Genomic DNA, 17,484 nt, shown 5'->3' with positions numbered 1-17,484 from the left:
ACACATATGTTCAACCAGTATACATATTTTAAACAACAACAATGTCACAGTGACATACTTGCCAACAACTAACTATCACAATGAAACAGAACACCAAATATAACAGAACACAATCTCCTGAGGTAACCCCCTACAGTGTATCCCAAAGTGGGCACAAAAAAGCCACAAAACAAAAATTCAACTAACAGTGCATCTCCGTACAACAAACCACAAAACCTATCTACGCCAATTTGTTCTTTTATTCACACTGTATGCAAACTACTCACGCCTCTGATCAAATATCAATTTTTCTATCTACACATACAACATTGTCAAAAAATCAACATTCATATACACAATGGTTTATTTTTCCTCTTCCCATTCCCTGACCATTTGGGATGGAGGGATACAGTTCTCGCTATTGCTGGAATTCCCACTCTTATTTAATCTGTGAGGGATTTTACACTTCACTATCCATAGTTATTACTATTGTGACATCACTGCTCCTCCCTACGGGAGCCCTCTTCTAATCAAAAACATAACACAAAGCATGTATACCACATGGTCCATTCTTCACGCACTCCACTCCCATCCCAAATCTCACTCTCTCATCTGTTGTTCTTTCACCAGATGCACTTCATTCTTCTCTGTGTTCTTTTGAGTTCCTCTGACTCTGTCTCTCCTTCTCAAGAAGGCATGCACTCCTGGGGGCGGCACCACAGCCTTCATTGATCAGGCCAGCCTTTGGACAATCCTGTACCTTTCTGAACTCCTTGTGGTCTGTATAGATTTCTGCTCCCTGTAGGCAGGAGCTGCTTACCCAGGGAATGTGGCAGATGATCTACAGGCCTCTGGAAAATCCTGGAATCACGTTGGTTGGGTCACCAAATCTTGGGTAATGCCCAAAATCAATATTATAAAAGTAATCCATTGAGCCAATAAAAAGTTTATTAAATGCAAGTGAATTTTTAAACAATGTTTTAAGATGCATGAAAATTCATATTCGTTCGCTGAATAGACAGTCATGGTTGCTCTATGGAGGATATTATATATATTTTTTATTATTTATTTATTTGTTATGGTTTATATAAACCTTACAAAATATTGAAATAGACATTTCTCACAAGTATTTACATAACTTTGACATAAATTAGAACCAGTCTCAGAAAAGAAACAAAGACAAGAACATAATCAAATACTGAGAAAACACAATTCCAGATCTAAACAGCAGCAGGAAGAAATATCAAAAATCACCAAACCTAATTAACATTCTCTCCAATAAATACAATCAAACTTTTTAAAAAAGATCACATACATTTCTCAAGAAAGTTGCAACCCTAACATTTAAATTGCCTTTACTACAATGAAGCATTCTATACCAAATAAAATCTCTATCCACATTAGCAGTATTGGATACATATTGACTGAAGTATAGAAGTCTTTTGGCCTTAAGTGCCGGGCACACCAGCAAAATATGCTGTAAATTCTCAACCGTCCCCTCTACCAGGCAAAATCTGCACCAGGTCTAAGACCCTTTCACACTTGATCTTATAACATTGATCTGGTTTGTATTAATGACATTAAACCTAAAACGTATAAAATCATTTCTTATTCGCTTACAAGGATATTTAGCTAAATACTGTTCCATATCTGGAAACCATTTATTCAACGCACATACTTGGTGGTACAGTTCGGAGTCCAAAATTTTATTTTTTGTATGTAGCCAATCGAACCCCATCACACTTTCTTTTACCCGTGTGGGTTTCTTTTTTAGAGAGGTTACTGACATACCTAAACATACCAGAGTCTTTGTAGTTTCGGCATTCATCTCTTGTATAAAGGGGTTACCAGAATCCTGACCTACACAGTAGTACAGTGAATTCATTTCACTAACCATGCATTTCCTCCACAACTTTAGTCTTTTCCAAGTAACATGTGCCACTAGAGAGTTTAAACCAAATTCGTTCAGAATTAACTCCAAAGGAATTGATTTAGGTAAGAAATACAAAACAGATTTCCAAATATAGCTCTCAGTAGCAGACCAGTCCCCCTCGTATTTAAGAGACTGTAATTCGGCCCCATATATTAATCTCGGGATGACCTTTTTCGTATAAAATTCTCTCAGAGGACACGTTGTAAATCTACCATATTTGGATTCGATTGCTCTCATTTGATGGATAGCAATATCAGCCTTGAATCTAAGTTGAGTTCCAAATACTGATCTTAAATTAGACCCCGCTATAACAAACCCTAAGTATTTAAACACAAGCTGGGCTCTAAGCCTCGATATACCACATGACCAGGTAGGGGCGTCCAACTTCCTACTTCTATTGCCCAAACAAACTATCACAGTTTTTGCCGGATTGATCTTCAACAGTAGGAAGGAGGTAAATTCATCAAACGCTTTCAGCAATTTTCGTAGACCGATCTTTGTATTGTCAATAAGGAGGAAATCATCCGCATACGCTAGCCATGCTACACGGATATTCCGTATTTTTGGAGCTGCGAGGCCTTTATTCGTCAGGACGGTATTCGCACCACTTACATACAAGTTGAATATTGTTGGTGCCAACCGACAGCCCTGACGCAAACCATTATATACGGTCAGTGCACTAATCAGAGTACCCTCAGCATCTAATCTTACCCTTATTATTGTATCGGAGTATATAGCCCTGACTATATCCAACAGGATAGGCGGCATGTTTAGTGATCTAAGTCTCTGCCAGAGAATCCTCCTATCCACCAAATCAAACGCAGAGCTTAAGTCCATGGACGCAACATAAATGGGTAAGGCCCCCTTTTTCATGGCTTCAGCACGCAGACAGCTAAGTATCATCCCTCCACATTTGGTTCCCATATTTTTCCTAAAGCCGATTTGCCTAATATCCAGAATATTCCCTTCAAGCATCCACTTGTGAATTTCCTTCAGTACAACAGACGCAAACAATTTCGACTCTGGATCCGAGATGGCAATTGGCCTGTAGTTTAGGGGACATTGTCGGGATCCCTTCTTAAAGATCGGGATGATAATAGATACCCTCCACGACAAAGGCAAAACTCTGGTCAATAATATATTATTAAACAGACTAAACAATATTTTTGCCCATATTTGGGGTTCACGTTTAAAAGTTTTATTCGAAAGATTATTCGGCCCGAGCGCACCCGAGTTCTTAGATTTAGTTATTAAGTCCACAATGTCCCTCGTGCTAAAATTCAAGTTCCATTGGGATCCTCCATTCACTACATCTTTCATATCATGATTTTTAGTGTGATATATATCGGCAAAATGACCCAGCCAAGTGGATTCGTTAATCGGATTAAGAAGCATCTCTTTCTGGGGTTTCTCAAGGTTGTTAATTAAGTTCCAGAAGTTGCTGGAGTTATGTCCTTAAGGGAGTTTAACATAATTTCCCCGTCCCTCTGCTCTTTCACCATACGATGTTGGATCGACCAATTTTTATATGTTTGCTTTATTTTCTTTACCAGGGCCACTGTATAAGTAATATCATACCCCGCTTTCCAAGCCTGTCTAATCTCTCTCCTCATCAGACACTTCCTATCCTTCACTGTCTCATCAAAATAATGGGTCTTACAATTATTACCTGTGATCTTCTTGCCAACAAACTCCTCAATTTTTCTAAGTGAACTATTAATATAATCTGTAAATTTAACAGCCGAATATGTGTCGACCCGTTGGATATCAGAGAAAGTTTCGTAATCTTTAATCATGGTGGCCATGAAAGAGGTGTTTTTTTTCTCAGTCCATCTAATTCTATTCCCAGCCTGGTTAATTTCCAAGGGATGACTATACATCAGTTTTGATTTAGAGTAACCCACCGTGTCCAATTCAAAAGAGAGCATACAATGATCGCTACGATTAGTATCAATGATATCCAGACTTCCTGTACAGTTGAACACGCCCACAGAACAAATAATGTAATCAATAGTGGATTTATAACCCCGAGCTTTCCAGGTGGGAAGAGGATTAGCCACAACTATCATACCCCAAATCTCAATAAAGTGCGACCAAATTTTACCTCGGCCCTTGGGGTTATCCACTGATGGTAGTGCGATCACATCATTACCCATATACAGGTCTCCAATCGGAAAGTCCACAGTAATATCAGCATTTAGGTCTCCAACTATAACCATGAGCCCCCCGGGATTCATAGCCATCCAGGATTCAAATAATGATCCCAAATTCCCCAATTCCAGCCTTAATTGTTTATCAGAGTAGTCTGCCTGGTTCCAGTATATATTCACTATCAGAAATGCAGTGTCCACCGCGTTAAACTTCAGTATGTAACCCACTACTAAAAAGTGATCCGAAAACGCCCATTCACCCGTGATTCTAGGGTCAATGGTATTTTTCAATGCCGTTATGAGACCACCTTTAGGTCTACCACGCCTGCCCCCTTTTGCGATTAGAGACGAAACCGTGAAACCCTCCCAGCATAAATGAACCCTAGACCAGGTTTCTTGTATACAAACAAACTCATATCGAGCTAAATCATTCATAAGGCTAAGATTATGCAGCAGGTGCGAGGATCCTCGCGAATTCCAACTAAGTTATTTCGAGATTCCTTTTTTCAGTTGCTAAAGGGGCTTAGAAAGATTTTTAAGAGTATCAATAGATTCACATAGGGACAAGGCAAGCCACCTCCAGTCATGTGTGTCCGATTTCTCTGTTAAAGACACTGATTCCCCCGCCCCATTGTTGGGATAAAATCCCTTTGCTTGACCACTATACGTTGAAAGAGACTTTTTTAACAGTGGTTGTACATATACATATTCAAAGATGCCGTAGCCTCTTCATTGAAACTGTTCTGCTTCTTTCAGGAGAAGGTTTCTAACCAAAGGTGATGGAATTACTAGACAAACGTAATCAAGACGTTGTCTGTGTATGTAGTCAACTAAATCAATGTCGGCCGAGGTGATCAAGCTCAGGTCCGGAATTTGACTCAATAGTGATAGAATAAATGGTCTGTTTAGTGCGGGCCCAGTAGAGTCATCAAAAAGAGTTGTTAGATCAAGCCCCGGCTGCTCCGGTCTTACAGGTTCTTTTAAGTCAAGCACTCGATACTCCAGAGACTGTTCATTGCCCTTTTCTTGAATGCTAGGAATAATCATTCCCGACCTCCCCTCATCTCGACCAAAGTCCTCACAGCTACCAGCATCATTCATTCCCCTTGCAGGTCCTACCCGCAACTCAGACAGGTCTTTTGCGTGTTTTTCCTTGAGCGATGTTATTATAGATACATAATAAGCCTCATTATTCACAGTCTGTATGGTATCACTCACACTACTCAAATCGGGGACTTTTTCAGTATTTACAGCATAATCACCTTTTTTTGCTACAATCTATGTGTCCTTACAGGTTTTACCCTGTGCAATTTTCCAATCGTGAGTCCCCATTCCTGTTTTACCCGGTGCAATTTTCCAATCGTGAGTCCCCATTCCTGTATTAACCGAAATACCTACATGATTCCTCAGTGGGACAGCATCATGGTCACGTGCATCTTCATCACTGATCTTTGTTTCTACCATAACCAACCCTTTGTCATTGGCCAAAATTATGTCTTTGCCATCCAGAGGATTTTGCAATTTCACTGAGGACCCATCATGCACAGCCGCATTAAATATCTCATAAAGATCATCTCGGTGTTTTTTCTTTTTCAGAGTATCACAGGGTCGATATTCCCCTTCGAGATAGGAACTCTGGGTGGATTGATCAATACCTCTACTTTTTTTTACAAGTATGTCTTTAGTTCCTACAGGTTTATTACTTTGCAATTTTTTCTCTACACTGATTAGTTGTACATCATTAGCCTCATCATAAGCGAGATCTCTGAGGAATTTTCTAGAGGATTTCATCTGCCCCCCCTTGTTTATTACTATTATTGGTTGTTTTCCTCAGTTTCGCCAACCTTTTCCCTTGTCTTTTAGAGAGTTTAGTATCATTCACACTTGGTTCCTCTCTATTTCCGGGAGCTTTTCCCCCCTGCTCACAATGAACTATATCCGCCAATTCTGCCGTAGTAGTACCCATACCACTCCCCAAGGCAAGGTCCTGAGTAGCTGGTATGACAATAATCTCATCTACAGACTGGACAGAGAAAGTCTTTGTCGAGCCCGAGCTGACATCATTCGGGCTAAAATTGTTATCGAGACTTGACTTCATGAGTTTACTCAATGACTCAGATAATTTCTCGGGAAGCATAGAGATTTCCGAGACTAAGTCCCGAATGTATTTCGTTTGATCCCTCAATTCAGTAAGCATTAGGCGATTAAAGAGACTCATCATCATATGGAAATCAGAAGCCAATGTGTCCGGCATACTTGTAACAGATTTAGAAGCCTGACTAGGCAATTGATTAGATAGATCCAGCAAATTATTGTAGTTTAAGTCACTAGGGAAACAATTATCATTTTCATGTGAATGTAATTCGAGATCGATGCCAACACCCAGGGCCTTAGTTTTGTTACTCATCGTATCAGTCATCTCCTCATCACCAAAAAGTGGTTGAGAGGAATCAATACTGCACACTGCAGCATTTCCACCTCCTCATCGTTAACTTCGGGCAACGGTAACGCAGCCGCACGGGCAAGACTAGCACGTCTTGCGCTAACTGCTGTAAAGAAGTCAGCACCCGCTTCTTTACGCATCGATGGTAATTTAAGTTTCCTCATAATTCACTTGGGGCCCCAAAGTAGGAGCGCCCCTCCAAACAGAAAGAAATGAATACAAACAACCCCCCTTTACACTCCAACCACAACCACCTCCACCCGAACCACCAAACGGCCAGCCACTCAGTCCGGCAATGAGGCAATGAACTTATATCAGTGGTCAGGACACGCAATATGGAGCACTTAAAGCATATAAATAATAGAAGGGCAGTATGATGTCAAATACAACCCACCAGATAAAATACCTTAATAACCTCTGATGACCATAGGAGGGTGTCTTAGCAGCAGCAGCACGCCCCGCGCCGCGCACCGTGAACAGTAAACAGTACTTGCTGTGCTTGATCTGTGTGCGCGCGGGTGCGCTGGTGCCTGTGTATTTATTCTCCTCCCAGCAGAAGCGAGCACGCCAAGAGGGGCGGTGTCCCTGTGTTCAAGTCGCACTTAAACAGATTAAAGAAAAGTATATTAAGTAACTATTAAAGAGTGTGAGTGGCACAACACTAAGTACGACTTCTTTACAGTGTGCACAACGTGCACAACTATTCTATGCAGCACAACGTGCACAGCAATCACCTTCTTTTGTTTTTATCGTCCAGGCAAAATGGTGTTGCAGAAAAAGACGTCCTCCAGCCCGTCAATACGAGCTTTGCAATGGACAGCCCACAGCTCCAAAAACCCACAAGTCCAAGAGTAGTGACTTCCAGGACACGGCAGCCCCCGATGATAGCGCTGCCCCAGTAAACAGTACTTGCTGTGCTTGATCGGTGCGCTTAGGATTTTATATAATACCTAGCCCTATTTAGTGGGGCTGTGTAAAGTGCTTAAGATTAGAGTGCTATATAAAAAAACAAAAAACAAAAAAAAAAATTATTGGCCTATCCATCCCTTGCGACCAATCTAATGACTACTTTCTGACAATTATCTCATGATGGGGTCATCTAGTGTCACACCGTTGTGATTGGACTGTTGACAGTTTAAAATGTTTCACATATAACTTGATTTTTGATTGTCTCTGGCCTTTCGGATGTCCTGAGGAGGGGGTTGTTAGGTCTTATTTTTATATCTATGATAAATCTTCCTGATCTGTGTCAACCCCGTAACTTTTTATTGGACTGGTAGATTATTTTTCCCTATACCTCAGTGTCTAGGCACCTTTCTCCACCCTCACAGAGTCTTTTACTCTTTGTATGGGTGTAATTTTTACGACTCTCCATAGTGCCTCTTTATTTGTATCCACTTCAACATCTTTTGACACATACAGCCTATTGTTGCTGGGTTCCTTTTCTCTGGATAAACTTGTGAGAACTAAGGTTCCCAAGGGAAGAAAAAATCTTTGGATCCCTTTTACTTTTTAATCAGTGAGAAAGGCACCCCCCACCTTATGTGGAGTGTTGGGGAGATACTGGGTATCCGCTTTCTCATTTTAAATATACCATTTATGTTACAAGGACAAACTTACATTTAATGGCTGGTGGCAGTGAACCTTTTTATTAATTTGGTGCACCTTTACCGGGGGCTGTTTTGCCAGCCCCACTAAAGGTACCCATGAGTTCTAATGTTATCAATGGAGTAAAATTCTGATGGACTATAACTTAACTTAAAGATTAGAAAAATAAAAAAGGAATCTCATGCCCCAAGGGAGGAGGATTTTGTGGACTGTTCTTATTTTTCAGAGTCTGACAAGTCTAAAGCTTCCAAGATCACATAACTGGTGAGTCAGTATGACATGGAATATGATATATTTGTATGGCTGAAAATGTTTGACCTCAAATGTTTGCTCAGTGTGAAAGTGATAGAATAATCTGGGCTCTGCCTAGGCTTCTTAAGTAATCCTGGATTTAAATGTAGATGAAAGAAGTGACTAGGATAGGCTAACATAAACTCCATTAATAGATACATGAAGGAAGCTTCTCAATATCTAATCCCCTTAAGGGACCATGAGAATAAAGGTAAATCTAAAAGTGATATCCCCTCGTCCCTTAAAAGATCTGTTAACAATGAGTGTAACAGAAAATCTGTGGTCTTAGACTAAGTTGAGCCACCTTGTAAAAGTATTGAGGCTCTTAAACTTGAAGTAAGATAGCTCCCGGTTAGGAGACCTCTCCTAAGAGATAAAAGGCATTAACTACCATTCTGAACGGCACTTGGGTGTTGCACCTATAGCTCTAAATAGGGTCTGAGACCCTGGGCCCGCAAAGATAGAGGTCACGGCTGTGACCCCACCTTTAGCTGCTCCTAAGGTGACGGAGCCTCTTTAAAAAATACATATAGTGGAACTATTCTAGTTGCTAGAATCGTAAATGCTTCTGTCCTACTACTGGCCTGCTGTAAGATCATTGCTTACCTTTCATGTCCAGCCTCCCAAAAAGGATAGCTTTTTAACCCCTTAACTGCCAGGCTATTATGCAAGTCTACGCAAAAACGACTCGTCCTTGTTACTTAAGGGGTTAAATGCTCAACTTTTTCCATTTTCAATTGTATACAAATGTCACACTTTCCTCCTGCCGCCATGTGTTGCATACTTATCACGGGACTACCGGACACATTTGCAACGCTGCCGTGTCTCCTGTGTCCCCATTGCCATACAGTGCTATACAACTCCACAGAAATAGAGACTAACATTTTCCAGCACCCGAATGTCCACTCCAGCAAAACCTGTAATGTCCTAGTGCCACTAAAGAAATTGAACATGGTTTGAAGCATGAAAGTAAAACTTGTAGATGTCAAAAGTATAAACCTCTACTCCTCTATGTAAGTGGTGAATTTGGTTCTGGAAAAACATTCTTAATAAAAATCATCAGAAAATTCCTACAAAAATTAAGAAACAACAACCTTTCAGCTGTTGTAACAGCCCCCACAGGTTCAGCTGCCTACAACATAGCAGGTGTTACTTTACACCGACTACTGCTCCTTCCAGTAATACACCAAAACAAATGAGAATACTATAAACTATCAACAGAAGCTGCTATGGAGCTACGCAAAGTTTTCAACCAAATGAAAATACTCCTAATAGATGAGGTGAGCATGTTCTCCAATCTAATGTGGGCTTTAATTCACCTCAGTTTACAAGAAGTCCTTAAAACAGACTACAAAGAACTCTTTGAGGAAAACATGTTATTGTTTTTGGAGATCTCCTACAGTGAACACCAGTGAAAGGTGAACCTATTTTTAAAACCTTAGGACACAAACAATGTTGCAACACACTTGTCAGCATAGGAAATGTACATATCTGGCAACATTTCCAATACACAGAACTATCTCAAAACATGTGTCAGTGTTCAGACCACACCTATGCTAATACTTTAAAAAGCATTAGGACTGGTCATCTTTCTAAAGATGCATACTATCTTAAATAGTAAACTCATCCATGAGCTGTATGGGCATGACACATCTGTTTCTCATGTCATGGAACCATTAGCAAAAAACAATGTAAAATAAATGTTCTTAATACCAACCATAGCAATTCTTTGAAACAATGTTAAAACATAGAAATGCAACTAATTGTGCATATTATCTACAGAGACAAACTGGAAGGGCATAGCATGACACTCTCTATGTATCAACAAGCAACATCACGATTAAATAGCTTAGAAAAATGTATCTCTAACATAGCTGGTTTGGAGAAAATATTAACGTTGTGTTTAAACTGCAGAGTAATTCTGAAACGTAACCTTGACGTGGAACAAGGTTTAGTCAATGGGGCAATTGGTACAGTTGTTGGCTTCCAGACATATCCACATGACAACAACATTCAGTTTGTCAACATCCACTTTAACAAACTTTCAGAAGTTAACAGGACAATTCCTTCTTTTCAAAGATATGTATGTACGCAGAGACCTATTCAGTCTGTCTCTTGCATATGCAGTCACTATTCACAAATCACAAGGTCTAACCCTAGATCAGGCATTTATTGACATTGGCAGCGCAGTCTTTAAAGAAGGTATGAGTTATGCAGCTCTTTCACATCTACGTACACACAAAGGACTATTTCTAGTCGATTTTGATGCAAATAAAGTCAATGCTGACATTCCTTGCATCAAAGAGTACAACAGACGACATGCACGCTACACACCCCATCTCAATATGTACCCTGTTGCTGAAAAAGGTAAACTTTAATAAAGAAAATGAATGCAAACAGAACTGATAAGAGATCCCCCAACAATAACACTAAATAAACTAAAAACAACTGCTACTCCATCAAGTTGTACAACCACACAACTATCTAGTGCAAAGACAAGTGCACATCCATCAGCAGACACAAAGACACATATTTCTTCTAAAGAAACAAGTGGAGGGCCAACAAATGACAACGAGACAGAACTCTCCAGTCCATTTAGGTTTTCCAACACATCTGGTGTAAATTGCTATGCAAATGTAGCAATCAATCTTCTGTTCCAATTGCCATCAATTCTTCAAAACATTTATTTGAACTGCTCAGTCCAGCTGTGTTTACAAATGCTCACCCTTCATAGAAATGCAACAAATAACTCTCAGAACACTTACAGTGTCTAGGAAATAAGACAAGAATTGGACTACTGTGCAGGAATGGTGAAATTCCCCATAAACACACAGGAAGTTCCAAAAGAATTTCTCATGTACTTACTGAAAGTACTGTAAAGCAAAACCTATAAATACAATCTTCCAAATTTCATACACATGGAAACATACATGCACTCTCTGGAACCATGTTGCACAAGAGGACACCCCTATTGAACGATTTGTGTATACCAAATTGTGAATGCATTCCATTTCATCAGCTGATGCAAAATGCAAATCATGTCATATTATGCACGGTTTGCAATTCAGACAATCGTTCCACCTTACACATATACTTGCAAAACCAATATGTAATACAAATGCATTTAAGGTAAAACGCAGATGGTACCAAAAACAACTGCGGGCTTACTAGCTTCACACACAAGCAATTATCGCTTGGAAAGAAAACCTTCACAACAGTAGGCATCATTTACCAAACTGCTGGGACAACCAGTGCAGGTCACTATACTGCATACATTAAAACAAAGATGTGGTTGGTTTGAATGCAACAGCACTTCCATTACTCTAAAACAGAGATTATCAGCAAATATAACAAATGCCTACTTAATATTTGTTAAACCAAAATGTAGTCACTGACCTGTGAAACTATCAGGAGTTAGTGCACTTTAGACATTCCCTTAAGTACTGAACAATTCAAACAGACATGCTGTGAATTTAAATTCACATACACGTACTACATTTTTTTAATGCTGTATACTTTTTTCCCCAATGACCCAATGATTATGCAAACAAAAACAACTAATCTGCAAAACACACAGTACTTTTGTTTCAACCACACTACTTAGTATGTACTGATTATGAGGTACTACAAGGTTTAGTCAGTGACCTGTAGAACTATTAACAGAATACGCCACCTGGTATATAACTGCAGCCATACTCTTCCAATGCTACTTCCAATGCTACTTTTGAATAGACAAATAGCTGGAATAAACCACTAGGTATCAAAGTACTTCAAAAAATACTCATCAGAACTATAAAACTATCAACAGTTAAAATACACCAACTGGTATCTAGCTGCATCCATAATACTGCAATGTTACTTTTGAGTAGCAAAATAGTTATAATACACCAACAGGTGTCTAACTGCTTTAGACAATACCCTTCAGAACTGTAAAACTATAAACAGTTAGAAAATGCCAACTGGTATCTAACTACATCCATAGCCTTGGAATGCTGAATTTGAAATGGAAAAAATGTTCAATACGCCAACAGATGTAAATATAGTACGTTTTTGGTAATACTATATAGATTATTTTCCCAATGACCCAACAATGCAAACAGAAAAAACAACTGTACAAATCACACACTAATGTTGTTTCAGCCATAGCACTTAACATTTACTGATTATGAGGGTCTACAAAGTTGAGGTACTCACCTGCAGAACTATCAGCAGTTAAAATACACCACCTGGTATCTAACTGCAGCCATACTACTCCAGTACTACATTTGAATAGCAAAATAGCTAGAATACACCAACATGAATCAAACTGCTTCAAAACATACCCTTCAAAACTGTAAAACTATTAACAGTTAGTATATGCATATTGGTATCTAACTGAATCCATAAGACTGCAATGTTACTTTTCAATAGTAAATTAGTTAGAATACACCAACAGGAATCAAACTACTCTAAAACATACCCTTCACAATTGTAAAACTGTCAAAAGTTAGAATATGCCAACTGGTATCTAACCGCACCCACAATACTGCTATGTTACTGTTCAATAGTACAATAGTTAGAATACACCAGCAGCAATGACACTGCTTCAACACAAACCCTTCTGAACTATAAAACTATCAACAATTAGAATATGCCAACTGCTATCTAACTGCATCAATAATACTGCAATGTAACTTTTGAGTAGCAAAATAGTTAGAATACGTCAACGGGTATCTAACTGCTTCAATATATACCCTTCAGAACTGTCAAACTATAAACAGTTAGAATACAACTGGTTTCTAGCTACATCCATAGTCCTGGAATGTTGTATTTGAAATGGAAAACAGTTTCAATATGCCAACAGATGTAAATGTAGTACACTTTTGGTAATCCTATATAGATATTTTTTTCCAATGATTATGCAAACAGAAACAACAACTGTGCAAATCACACACTAATGTTGTTTCAGCCATAGCACTACAATGTACTGATTATGAGGGTCTACAAACTTCAGGTACTCACCTGTAGAACTATCAACAGAATATGCTACCTGGTATCTAACTGCAGCCATACTACTCCAGTACTACTTTTGAATAACAAAATAGCTACAATACACTGGCAGGAATCAAACTGCATCAAAACATACCCTTCAAAACTGTAAAACTATCAACAGTTGGAATACTCCATCTGGTATCTAACTGTATCCATAATACTGCAATGTTACTTTTCAATGGTAAATTAGTTAGAATACACCAACAGGAATCAAACTACTCCAAAGCATACCTTTCACAACTGTAAAACTGTCAATAGTTAGAATATGCCAACTGGTCTCTAACTGCACCCATAATACTGCAATGTTACTGTTCAATAGTACAATAGTTAGAGTACACCAGCAGCAATGAAACTGCTTCAAAACATACCAATCTGAACTATAAAGATATCGACAGTTAGAATATGCCAACTGATATCCAACTGCAGCCATACTACTGCAATGCTACTTTTAAGTAGCAAAATAGTTGGACTACACCAACAAGTATCAAACTGATTCAAAGAAATACCCTTCGGAACTATAAACATATCAACAGTTAGAGTACGCCAACTGGTATCTAACTACATCTATAATACTGCAATACTCCTTTTGAAATGAAGAACAGTTTCAATAACCCGACAGATATATAAATACCTCAAACATTCCTTTAAAAAAAAGAGTCCACCAGCCCTTTCGAAAAGTAAAACACTTACAGCATTTCGAGTCTTCCAACAGCAACACTGCTTGTAACAACAAATACACTTCTTATTTGTACACCTTAAACATTCATTTAAGTACTTCACACTTCAAACAAACATTCTGTGACACATAATGTCAAATAAATGTCGTTTTTTAAAAATCCTGTATGGATGTTATTTCCCAATGACCCAATGATTATGCAAACAAAAACAGCATCTGTGCAAAACACACAGTAATGTTGTCTGAAACATAGTGCTTGGAATGTACTAATTATTAGGGTCTAAAAAGTACATGAATATGTGAGATTGTAGGCAATGCAACATTGTCAACTATCCTACCTAACATATTATGCAATGTTTTTTCACTGAAATGAAACAAATATTTCTCCTGCATTACGATGTACAACAAAGTCAACCTATACCGCTAATGGTACATCATTAATTTAATTGTGTCACCATGTTACAAATACTATACACTACCCACATATATGTACAATTACTATACACATATTATTATAATTGTTGTTTCCAATGGCCATATTCCATTTCTGTACACATATTATTACAATGGTTGTGGCCAGTGCCTATATTCTTGGTCTTGGCCTATGGCCTATGGCCTACAGCCATGCACCCAAGAATCTAGGCACTGGCAACAACCACAACAGCATAATACAGCCATGCACTCAAGAATCTGGCAACTGCAATATCCCCATATCATCTAGATTCCACTCCCCTACCCTGATAAAGCTCCCTTGCAGTCACAAAATAACCCCAAATGTATTTCTCAACCCCTCCACCTAAGCCCTCTTTCAGTCACAAAATAACCCAAGCTGTCTGCGGACTACCGCGGAGTGCACCCCAAATGATCTTCTTCCACCAAAATAAATAGCCCCATATCATCTTTTTTCCCTCCCCAACCCTTCCCAGCCCCTCTTTCCAACACCAAATGACCTAAAATGTGTTTCCCAGACTTGTTCATCAATGCGCTGTCTGCGGATAGCCACGGCTGTATGCGGGTACAACATGGTGGGCATATCAGTAAAATATCATTCACCTCATGCTTTTCAGCAACCAATCCGTGGGTGAGTTACATGTCTGTGGACATCATGACAGCCCCTCGGCCAATTGAGACCCCGTCCGTGGAACGAACAGGGAAGTGCACCCGCGGACCAAACCCAGATATCACTAATTGTTTGGGACCTACTTTTTGCCCAATTTAAAGAAAACTACTGAATGGATGTATGCCTAATTTACAAAAGCACGCTTTTGGGAACAAGCCACTGCCCCTGCCACAAATTTGGTGAAATTCCGTCCAGCGGTTTGGGCTGTAGGCATGAGCAAATGTATTTTTCCAGTGAAATTATGGGACTTCCCTATTGCTTTGCCCCCCCTTGAAGAAACCTCACCAAACTTGCCAGAAAAATGTGGATGAGGTAATATACTTGTTTTGAAAGTGTGATGAGGATTCGTTCAGGGGGAGTGAAGTTAGAAGCAACCCAAAAAGTGCTCTTCCTATGAGTTAAGAAACTTAACCATAACTACAGGGCCCCTTCAGCAGGCCCTGTAATACAGCTGATACCATACACAATATCAATGTCCAAAACAATGATTTGGCTTAATATTTAAACCCATGTAAACAATTTCGAAGTCTGTCAACAATATACATATATATATATACAATAAATATGTTTGTTTTAAAAAGTATACAACACTGCACTAAGAAGATAAGAGCATCGAACAATAAGTACATACGTTTTGCAATAAATTACATATCACAAAAAAGTGTATGGGACAATCAAGACTTCATAACAAAGGTACATTCTCTGTATTTTTATTTTGTGTGTGTGTTCGGAAGTAAATTGGATAATTTCTTACAGATGAATACCAATAAAACTAGATATCTTCTCCCACAACAGCAAATATCCTTCCTCATCCACAAGTGGTTTTTCAGCCAACTCAAATTGCTATTTCTCAAAAAGGTTCAGGACCATTTAGCTCAAGAGTTCAAAGAACATCAGAATGGCAATATGTTATCTTCGTTCTTGTTACTATGAAATCCTTGTTACACCAAAACCTCTCAATAGTAAGGAATCCTCGAAGCGGAAACCATCATAACTCAAAGCTCTCTTATGAAAGGAGTCAAATGCCTCTCGAGCAAAAGTCTTGAAAGTCTCACTGTGTACGTTTTCCCCAGTGTAACTTAGAGGACTTCATTACATGTTTGCTGGTATCGTGGCAGTAAATCCGGCAGGATAATGTCAAACTGTATTACCATTACCAGCACTCAGTCCGGCAGAATTACCATTGGATTATGAGTGCCAGCAAGGGTGGTAAATCCCCATTCTATGGACTCTCATAGGACTCCATGGGGTGTGGGATTTTCTGGTATTACTGGCACTGGTAATACCAGTGCCAGTAATAACAGCTATCTTTGCTGGTAGGGTGGCATAATTACACCCACCTCTTTGCTGGAGGTAACTCCAGCTGCCTCACTGGTAAATGTGTAAGTTATTTCCACACTGGCAAAGTTGTAATGAGGGCCACAGTCTTTATGGGGAAGGCAGGCTTTTACTATTCTGGCTTTCAGCAATGGTTCTTTGCAGTCAAAGCCATTTTTTTGCACTGCAACTGCCAATTGGCTGTCGAACTTAACAACTGAGCTTTGCAGGATTTTGTGTAAATGACACAAAGCTGTCTTCTGTTTAAATAAGATGATAGACTGCCGCTTTGGTTTTTATCAGTGGCTCTAACCAGATAGGAGGTCTGTTTGGAAGATCTTTTGGCAATATTCTAGACTACTGACTATGTCCTTTCCTAGGTCCTTGGTCCATCTACTTGCTAAACCTGGTTGAATAAGTTTGACCATTCTCTATTCACCTACATTTCCTATGTATTCAGGATATTCTGTTTCAGATGAACTCTTAAGGGATTCAGATGACAGATTTAGTTTAGCTTATAAAAATCATAATTATGAAATGTTACTGCAAAGAGCGGATTCAAGAGATCAGACCTTTTCCTGCCAGTGCATGTTCAAATCAAACAATGTATACAAAAGTAGCTTAGATTCTTCACTGCCATGGATTCCCAGAGAGAGCAAAATGTCAAAGTGACTAATGGCACAGCGTTCCTGAAGTCTTTTAATCTTTTTATCAGTATGTTTTTTTTTTATTCCCATGAATCATTCGGAACCTGACAAAACTTCTCCAGACCTTTCCTGAATATGTAAATCTTCAAACCTACCCAAATTTCACTCAAATATTTGTGTGAGCCTGCAGGCCACATTTGAGAGGTTTCTCACAGGTTTAGCCCTCTTATTTTTGTCATCAATAAACAGTTGTTTTCTTTTGAGACACTTGTCTAATGATATGTTGGTG

This window comes from Ambystoma mexicanum, chromosome 5p (genome assembly GCF_040938575.1).
Source record: "Ambystoma mexicanum isolate Mex_15411 chromosome 5p, UKY_AmexF1_1, whole genome shotgun sequence".
Lineage (NCBI taxonomy): Eukaryota > Metazoa > Chordata > Amphibia > Caudata > Ambystomatidae > Ambystoma > Ambystoma mexicanum.
Note: the sequence above shows the minus strand (reverse complement) of the source record.